Source organism: Plectropomus leopardus, chromosome 10, assembly GCF_026936395.1.
Source record: "Plectropomus leopardus strain MGB_pleo_1.0 chromosome 10, ASM2693639v1, whole genome shotgun sequence".
NCBI lineage: Eukaryota > Metazoa > Chordata > Actinopteri > Perciformes > Serranidae > Plectropomus > Plectropomus leopardus.
Window position 1 is genome coordinate 21,293,937 of NC_142185.1, and position 10,283 is coordinate 21,304,219.

At 38.9% G+C, this 10,283-nt stretch overlaps 1 protein-coding gene across 1 annotated transcript in view; it reads right to left on the reverse strand.

The window, feature by feature from the left end:
- The window catches only part of LOC121948780 (FERM, ARHGEF and pleckstrin domain-containing protein 1-like), an 86,971-nt gene extending 76,750 nt beyond the window's left edge, over positions 1 to 10,221 (reverse strand). The window contains exons 1-2 of the mRNA XM_042494246.2: positions 9,997 to 10,221; positions 346 to 510 (exon numbers count right to left, since the gene is read on the reverse strand). The gene's annotated coding sequence lies outside the window, so the exon portion shown is untranslated. The remainder of the gene's footprint in view (positions 1 to 345; positions 511 to 9,996) is intronic.
- Between the last annotated feature and the right edge of the window lie 62 nt (positions 10,222 to 10,283).

Below are 10,283 nucleotides of genomic sequence, written 5' to 3' on the forward strand. Positions count from 1 at the left end.
GGTGGAGGCACCAAGGGGGGTCCATGTGATTTCAGGGGGGGCTGTGTCACCTCTGGCCACCTCTCCGGATTAATTTCATTTTTCCACACACGTCAATTGTCTACACTACATAATCATGGATTTACATGTTAGGCCTATGCTCCCATGTAAGTGCTCAGTGTTTCTCCTGTCCTTTTTTGGGGATGGTGGCCTGGGGCTTTGGCTGGGACCAGAACCTCCACATCGCCCACTCCTCCATGTATGTAGCAGGATGCAGGGACAGGGATAAAAGACGAGCAGTGTGTTGGAAAGCTGAACTGTGTTTTTTTTTTTTTTGTCTCTATTTCATGTCTGCTGCTCGCCCACCTTCTCACTGGCAGGAAGAGAAGTCTCCTACGCCTTGCTGGTGTGGGACTGAAGATGGAGAAATCACACTCAGTGTCTTGGCAGCTTCAGAAGCCCCCTGGAGGCACTGCTTTGGAACTGAGGCACAGATGAACATTTCAGCAGGAGCGTGAAAATGAGGGAGAGCTGCTGCAAGAAAGAGAAAACAGGCAAGAGACAATGCTGTTTTGGATTAGTTATGTAAGCAATTAAGATGTGCCATGTTCTTGGTGATCTCGGTTATGTAATAGTAAACGAAATCACGAGTCAACTTCACACTGATCACCATAGGGGGAGGAAACACTTTGACACATGAATAAACACATTGTTTTAGAGTACTATTTATTTGTAATATACTATATGATTTCCATTCAGGTCACTGTACATTTATCCATTACCTCTAATGCTCACTGATATCAATTAGAAAGTTTAACTTTTCAAATATTCACCAGAATTTAGCCCTCAGATCTGGCCCTAAAATAATATCACAATTTTTCAGGGTATTTTTGCAACAGCGATATTCTTGACAATATGGCAAAATACTGAAAAATATTTTATCATTACTTTCAAAAGCAACAATTACGACAAAAGGTGTTGTAGTTTTATATGTCAACATAAATGTTAGCTTGCTGACAAAATATTCAGTAGAAAATAAACTGATTATCTCTAGTTTCTTTAGTTTGTAAATAACAGCCGAACATCGTATTCTGTAAAATATAAATAATAAAACAAAATAACAACAGCTGCCAGATACCTTAAAATGTACCTCAAATGTAGCGTTGAAGTAGCAACTTTGCTTGCAGCCATGCTTGTTGTTGCAGTGTGTAACTGTATGACATCATTTTGTCAACAAGCAGAAATATTGCCATTGTCACGGTATGAATTTTTCTTATATCAAAAACTATACAGGTATCATTATGAGCGATATGATGTGGCACAGTCCTACCCTCTTGATTTCTCCAGCACTATGTATTTTAGGTTATGGGATTGAAATGAGGCCCCTCAACTCGATTAATCTGTCTGGGGGCCCCGAAACAGACAAAATAGAGAGACAAAAAACATATTAAAATTAAATATAATATATATATATATATATATTACATTATATAGTAAAAGAACTAAGTACTTCGTACTTCTTTCACCACTGATCTCTGTCTTCAGATGTCTTGCAGATGGACCTGTTGACATGCTCGCTCAGTAGTTATGATATCAACCATGTCACTTTTAGTAATTTTTTTTTCAATGATTTTTGCTTTAAACATTAAATATCAAAGTTCATGTTGCAGTTTTGTTTCGTCAAACTGCAGTTTCTGCAGTTAAGAATGGCTGACTGACCTGTTATTTTACATTATTCAGTGACTTTACACAGTATCTACTATAATTAGATACTCATACTGCATCCTCTATTGCTAAACCTTGAGAAGTCTGCATAATCCTCCAGTGGCCTATTCAACCTGACAGCCACCTGAAACACGTATTTTAACATTTCCACACAATATCCTTCCCTGAGGGTGTATTCACCTTAAGAGGAGATGGAAGATGGAAATGTGATTCCATTTCTATTTTAATCTCCACAGCAGCTGTATCTCCTGCCCTGTCACTGTTTCCCACCAACTTTGAATACCAGGTCATTAGCGCCAGAGCTAGACTTTTACATTTCTCCAACCCCCACTGTTCCAGTCAGTCTGGAGTCCCCTCCACACACACACACACACACACACACACACACACACACACACACACACACACACACACACACAGAACACACTAAATACAGTCTAATTGCCTGTGCTGCTAGGCTTAATATCTCGCCGTCTGCTCTGTTTGAACTCCCTTTGCAAATGATCCTGTTGCTTATATTTGATCACAGCTGATGCTTTGATAAAATGGAGAAGGGAGGGTTGCGTACGTGAGTGTGTGTGTGGCCGTCTGTATGTATATAATTAAGAATTCTAAAAACTTAATTTAAATATCGTTACAGCAAGAAACTACTGAAATCAGCAACATTTGTATTAATTTGTATGTTTCTTGAATCACATCCCTGATTACTTTTTTAACATTTTTTGATTGAGGCGTGCAATCTTCACCCTAACAGTTCCCAGAAGACCTTTCTCTCAACTGTTTGCAAAACAGGGGTAAAAGTGAATCTCAAGAGTTCAAAGGCCTTAAATGAGATCAACATTTGAAAAAAACTCCAAAACACAAGCACAATATATTAAATTCATTGACGTCTTCAGTCCAATAAAAATGTATAACTTCTAAAATATTAGAATTATTATGCTTCTGTAATCTAGTTCACTGTCTAAATTCACTCTAAATAAAGCATCAAATCCTATTTATCTCAATCTGGAACATTTCTAATTAGAGAGGCAATCATTACAGTCAGCAGTTGCCATAATAATACTCGTCTAGAGACATTTTACATCTGAGTGTATTTCCAGTGTTTGGCAACAGAGGCAACTCCCTGAATTCTTTACGCAGGGTGGAGAGATGGAGAGTTGTTACAGCTGATGAAGCAGAGGGAGGGAATCTGTTTTGTACAGAGAACGACCATCCAAGGCTCAAAAATGAGGCTTCCTCCTCCTGTGGAGCTCCTGCCGAGACCTCCACCTCCACGAGAGAGGGAAACCAGCAGGGGGGAGCCTCATCACATGCTCCTTTATACTAAATGTTTAAAGGCAGTGGGATTGCACTGATTTTATTACTGCCACCTTTCTGTGTGAATAACCTCGGCTAGAAATAATTTCCTGTAAAGATTCTCTGCCTGACTATTCACAACCATAAAAAGGCTTTATCAGATTTATGTACTATATTTGGTGGTGTTTATGAAAAACTATTCTTATCTTTCATTTTAATTGTGTTTATATCTCAGTCAGACTGCCTTGCACAGAAGCCCTGAGAGGCAAGTGAGAACAAAAATCTGGTGGTGCATTTTCTAAGTCTGATCTAAGATTGTTCTCTCTCCTGTGTTTATAAGTTTTAAGGAAAGGAGTTTTAAATCTGTGAATAATATGTGGGGTTAGTTGTTGTACTACTCACTGTGGCCACAAGAGGCTGAGGTGCACCACTCATGTTCTACCTGAGTATAAGCATTAATGTTTTCTTCCAGGTGGGTTTTAACCCTTTCAAACCTGGAGCAGCATTACTTTTCTTGTGCTGCTTTTAGACGCCTTTCAGAAGTGTTTTAAACCCTGAGCAAATTGGTGCAATTTCTTTCAAAAACATGGGGAAAAAAAGTCAATGAGCAACTTGGCAAAAAAATGTTCCACCAATTGCAAGAAACTTGTAGATTTAGAAAATTCATTCAAAAAAAACTAGGGGAAATGTCAAGGAAAAAAAGAAAAAAGCTAATGAGAAACTGTAATAATGACCATAATCACATTTAAAATCATGTTACAAAATTATCAAAAGTTTGAAGTACTTTTTCCAAGTAATTTCCTTTTTTATACCACTATTCAGGTAATTTTCTTGTGCTTTACCAATGTCTTGATAATTTTTGCGGTCATTTCGGCTTTCGTTGCTCATTGCCTTCTTCCAGTGCTTTTGAAAGAAATTTACTCAGGTTTCAAAGGGTTAATTTCTCCATGCGCTCGAAACACAATCTGTATATTTTCATAAGAGTATATCACCTGAAAATAAGAATTGTTGTGTTTTATTTACCTCAGAGTGAGACGTTTATATCTACGCCTTGTCTACAGATAGGGACATAAATCTGAAACACTGGACCTTTAAGACAGAAGAAAAAAAACCAAAAAATTCAGATCCATCTCAGAAAATGGTTCACCAGATTTTTTTTCCTCACTTGGGCTCCTGTTGCACTACTATATTGCCAAGTGTTTTTTTATTTGTTTGTTTGTTTGTTTATTTATGTTTTTCATGTGAAAAGTCAGTCTGGGAGTATTTACTCTTGTCCCTCATGTAGGAATACACCAAATCCTTCAGCTGCATTATAAATCCATGCGATTAGTATTTCAATCTATAATTTTAGAGGACTACATCATAGCGACAGATGGTATAGATTTAGATTCTGGTGTCCGCGAGAACAATTTCACCACGATCATAGAGAGGCAACAGCGACGAAAACAGAAATATCCATCAGAGACGTTCTGCATGTGAGTTACTCACTCAGCTTTTCTCCATCCCTGAAGGATTGCTTGTAAAATGTGTTTTTCTCTTGTAAGCTAATCAGGTGGGAAAACTGTGAAAATGGGGAAAAATCTAGTAGGAATTTCTGGCACACCTTCTTAAAATCCCAACGTGCATGGAGAAGGGAAAATTTTTTAACCACTTAAAACTGGAAAAACAACAAAGTGTTGGTTAAATTTTAGTGAATCACTGCTCCAGGGACTGCAGCCATGGCTACTTCCAACTTATCTGTTTACATAACAACATTATATACATCGCTGTGCATTAGTGTTCAATTAAATGTGAAAAACACGATTAGGCACACTACGAGTCATTCATAATTGCAGATAATACCTTACACCTAACAAACAGACTAGTCACCAGAGCATATGTGGGAGGTGAATGAAATAACAGGGACAACTGAGCAATCTGTAGAACCTATTCAGTGAATTCTTTTGCTGAAATGAATCATTTTTGTCAGGACGTTGGGGGATAACACTTAAGAATATGATTTACGGCAAGGTTTTTCTATTTGTATGCATTCTTTTGAAATCAATTATAAATAGACTACAGGTTTAAAAACACAGACTCGACTTACATTGAAGGGAGTGTTTCCTGTATAATGCACTACTTCTACTGTATTGTGATTTCAGTTAAAATGTTGAGCAGAGATGGATTATTTCAATTCCTTATGTTTTTCTTTGTAAGACATTACAATATCTAAAGCCAACTCACCAACATTTTTAAAAAGCACATTTTCTCACTTATTAACGTATCATTGTGCCCAACAAGTATTTCGATAATATGCTTAAGTAAAAGTAGCAAAACCATACTATAAAAATAGTCAGTTTAAAGGTGAAAGTCCTCCATTTAAAGTAACTTACAGGCAAATGACATCAGTTTTCTTGCAGAGAGTTACATCGGAAGATTTATACTCTAATGTATGATAAACAGAAGGCTGATAGTGATACTGATTAGTGATACTGATATACTGATAATATAGTTTGATAGTAACAGTTACCAGCTGACCACCGTTGAAATGGGAGCTTTGAGGGTTGTCCACCAGAAAGTTTTGATAATCAAACACCTACATTCCTTCATGCATGCATGCACACATCCCCAGCACCCCTTCTTAAAGCTACGTTTGCTGCTGCCAAAACACACAAGCTTTTAAATTTGAAATTTTCTTTCTACTGAAGACTAACTCCATATGTGGGCACCTCTTGCCATTAATGACAACATTTTGTGACTTGGGTGAACTCACCCTTTAAACTTTTCAAACGTCTGCAAATTGGCTTGATTTCTTTTAAAAAATGAGAAGAGGGTGGCGAGCAACTCAACAGGAAATGGCCTGAAAATTACCAAGAAATTAGTAACAAGTTACAAGAAAATTGACTCAAAAATATTTTTTAAAAAAAGGAAAAAAGAAAAACAAACAAAAAAAAAACACACATTAAAAAAATGAGCTAAAGGAAGTGTTTTTTTTCTATTTTCTGTAACATAATTTCAAATATATAACAAGGAATTATAGTTTTCGGGACAATTTTCCTTTTCTGAATATATCTATTATGTTCACCCAGCTAATTTTCTGGTAATTTCCTTGTCACATTTCCCTTTTTTTTGCAGTTTGTAGGAAATGTCTTGCCAAGTTTCTCATTATATTTTTCCTGTGTTTATGAAATAAGTCAAACCAATATTCTTGGGTTTCTGATGTTTAAATGCTGGTGAAAGGTGTCTGAGTATAGCACAAGAAAACTGATGCTTATCCAGGTGTTAAAGTGTTAAAGTCTGATAATGGCACCATGGATTATGACATAGACACATGTATCCACTGGAGGAATTTGTCCTTGCTGTTTGCACAGATCACCCCCCACACGCACACACACTCCTCTGTTACAGCTGCAAATTAGACTGTGAAATTGACAACTCATGTGTTGCCATCTGGTTGCCATGACACCTAGTTATTAGTCCTTGTGACAGTCCTCGCTCGGCTTGTTTGTTCCGTCTTTCCCCTCCTGCAACATTGTTTCCGATATAAAAAGGCAAGAAACAACGTAGGGATGGGGGTGTGGGTGGGGTGGGGGCGTGGAGGAGAGTGTGGGCTGAGAACAGCTCGCCTCTCTTCAGTGTCGGCGTCTTCCAACTAAGGTAAGGCACCAGCAATAAATAATCTGTCACCATGCACTGCCAAGAGCATCTCAACTAGTGTAGTGTTTTACAATCCTGGAAAAAAATGCATTACCATTAGTGCATGGAGGATAGTTTAAAGGGATAGTACAGTTTTTCTGAAGCGGGTTATATGGGGTACTTATAGTCAGTGTATCATATACAGTAGATGTCAGTTGGCACAGCCCCAGTTTGGAGGAGCAGGCTGGAGTCCGACGAGGATGCTGAGCAATGTACTGCTGTAGGGGAATCAGCAACAAAATATATTTTAGCGACCTAAAAAGAGTCTCACCTAAAAAAAAAAAAAAACAATCAGTTTAAATGAACATTATATTTAGAGCATTTTAACTTCTTCACCTTAATGTCAGACAGCGATTTCAGACAGGTAACTATAATTGTTATATCGCTCTCTTCAAAGCCAGACTCCATTGAGAAAAGCACTGATTTAACCTCACTAAACACAGGAGCTGTTTGTGTTATTGTGAGACTTTTAAAGAACAGAAACAAAATAAAACTCACCCTAAGCATCTTGGTTAATCTTGTTAATAACGTAGTTCATTAGTCCACTGTTCCAACCATAGACTGTATATGTATATGAAGGATATGATGGATGGCACGCCCTCACTTACCCCGCTCTGCTAATGTGACGTTAAAATATCTGAGAAACAGGCGATAAGATCTTGCAAGGGTGATGTTATTGAGAGCTAGAGACTGCACAGTAGCGATATCCACGGTGGTGGAGTTGCCGCCAAAACACCCGTCCAACCAATCAGGAGCAGCTCCATTGCATGCGAGCATCATCAGAGTGACGAGAACTACCTTCAGTGTAAGAAACCATCTTTGGAAAGAATTTATTTGGTGTGTACTTTGAGTTTTTAATTTGGCCTATGTCCAATTCACTAACATGGAAGAGCGGGCTTTATGACCTATACTGCAGTCAGACACCAGGGGGCAATCAAGATTGAAAAGTTACACTTTGGGGCAACTGTCTGATTGTCCATCCTCATATACAGTCTGTGGTTCCAACAATCACAAGCTCCAGTTTGGTCAAAATAAATCCATAATTTACAAAGTTAGACGTAAAATAACATGCCTTTTTTTCCCCCACGGTCTCTGTCTGCTGCTGCTAGCCGCCAGCTGTTTACAGTCCCTTAAACTCATCCCTCCACCACTAGGTGTCACGGTTTTGTCTCAGCTCAGCTGTGCAGTACATACAACGAGTTCAACAGAAAGAAGAGCCCCTGTATTTATGACTGTATTAAAAAACATACCTTCCGAATTTCTAAGTACCCTGGTATACCATAACACTGTGATACTACCCAAGCTTAATCCACAGCTGTACATTTCTTAACTTCTATGTCAGACTCCAGCCTGCTTCACCAAACTGGGGTTGTGCTGACTGACATCTACTGTATGTAATCCAATGACAATAGATAAGTACTTAAAACAACCCTGCTTCAAAAAATCCAAACTATCCCTTTAAACATGATGATATAGAGTGTAGTGTTTTGCCTCACTGTGAAAATTGTCCCTCTAAATGTATAATTTCTCCCTGTTACATCTCACCCTATTGATTCCCACAATCCCTCTGTGCTGCACAGGTACAAAAGCCTAATTTCCACACTTCCAGGCATCGTCTGGAACGCATTGAGACTTTAATGCTCCACTGATCAATGAGACGATTAAAGCAATTTAAAAGCTCCTTTGTTCGGCCTGTGCATTGGACTCCTCAAAACTGCTGGGCTGGCAGGGTGCTCCTCTACTCCTCGGGATAACAGCCTCATGAACTCATGTCCCCTGGATTAAAAGTTCACAGGGAAGACATGGCCTTTTTGTCATGGACTGCTATATCCCACACAGACACCCCAGGGACTGTGCTGCAGTTTGGGAGCAATGGGGGTGGGGGTGGTGGCGTGACTCATGCAGCTCCCCCCCTTTCATCTTGACATTTGACATACTGATGTAGAGGATCTCAGCTGGAACAAACACGGTGTGCTGTGTCACAGCTGTGGAGTCTGTGCCTCTGAGCCCCCGGCTTACAGAGCCAAGAACAGGTAACAATGAGTCAGCGCCTATTTAATTCATACACCTACGCCGTGCAACTCAGGGGGTTGTTTTCAAGCTGATTTTATTTTTCTTTCCCAGTCTGCTCCCCACTGAGAATTCAACATCTCATGATGCTACCTATCATTCCTTGAAAGTCAGTCTTGCTTCAACTCTGCAAGCAAAAGCGGAACCGGAGTGCACAGTGACATTTTAAAAAGTCCAAGAGACAAAGCTGCACAACGACTAATAGGCTGATTCCTGCAAAGCATTGGGTGCTCCATTCTCATTAAACCTCTTTCACTGGACAACAAGGACATTAAACTGTGTTTGACTATAAGTTACCACAAGCACAAATGATGCTGCTGAAGAGTGAGTGATGCCAGAGGGATTCTGGTTCCTAATGAACCCCACTGAGACCTCTCAGCATCAGGTCCTTCAGCCCTCTGCCCCGTCTCATCAGGGTGGATAAAGCACCTCGGTGAGCTCAAACACACCGCACAGGCTCGCTCTTTACTAGCTCCACCTACATCATGTAGCTGAATGTGGATGTTGACAAGCGCCTCAGAGGAGATGCTCACACACACTTTCCCCCGATCTATTAACTGCCGTTTCTCCCAACAGGCCACTTCCACTCTGCATCAGTGATTCAAAACAGTCTCTAAAATTAGTTGCGGGGCAAACCAAGGAGAAAGGAGAACTGAAAACATAGAGGAGCTGGTCTTTTTTAACCCTTTGAAACCTGTGAAGAGGTTAATGAGCAACTTACCAAATAACATGGCTCAAAAATGAGCAAGAATTTACTAAAAAGTTACAAGAAAATTACCTGAAAATAAATAACAAAAGATAAAAATCCTTTTTAAATTATTTTGAGTTTTGGGGGGTGATAATTTTCTGTGTGTGTTTTACAAGATTTTTTAAAAATTTTTCTACATTTGGTATTTTCAATATTTTAAGTACATTTTCAAGACATTTTCCATTTTCCTTACTTTTACCTTGTTACCATTTTTAAAAGCAGGACTTTTACTTGTAACAGAGTATGTTTTCACAGGGTGATATTAGCCTAGTACTTTTACTTAGGCAAAAGATCAAAATACTTCTTCCACCATTGTTTAAATGACAATGGCGAAATAACGCACTTTCCTTTTCAGTTGCCATGGAAACTGCCGATTGTAGGGCAGTGAACTTAAAGTTTGATCACTGATCAATATAATGACTGACAGCACATTGTCATCATAAAGCTAAGTTAGCTTAGTTTTCAAAATGTTGTTACACATATTATTTTAGATTCAGACTTACACTTCCGGTGTCCATCACGAATAAATGTCCCAAAAATACGTTTTCTTCAGTATCAAAGTAATCCAGTTAGTTAGTTAAATTGTTGTCTGAAAATTCGCTGCTAAAATGCAAACATGAGCTACTAAAAGATAATTCGGCATACCTTTAATGTTGCCGATGTACCAAAATGTGTAGGTATAAACATAGACAGTAACGCAGGTTGTGCGGCGGTTGTAGCTCGCAGATGACTAATTGACAACGCGGCAGCATTTTACTTCCTGTTTACGTCCACAAATTTATGGGAACTG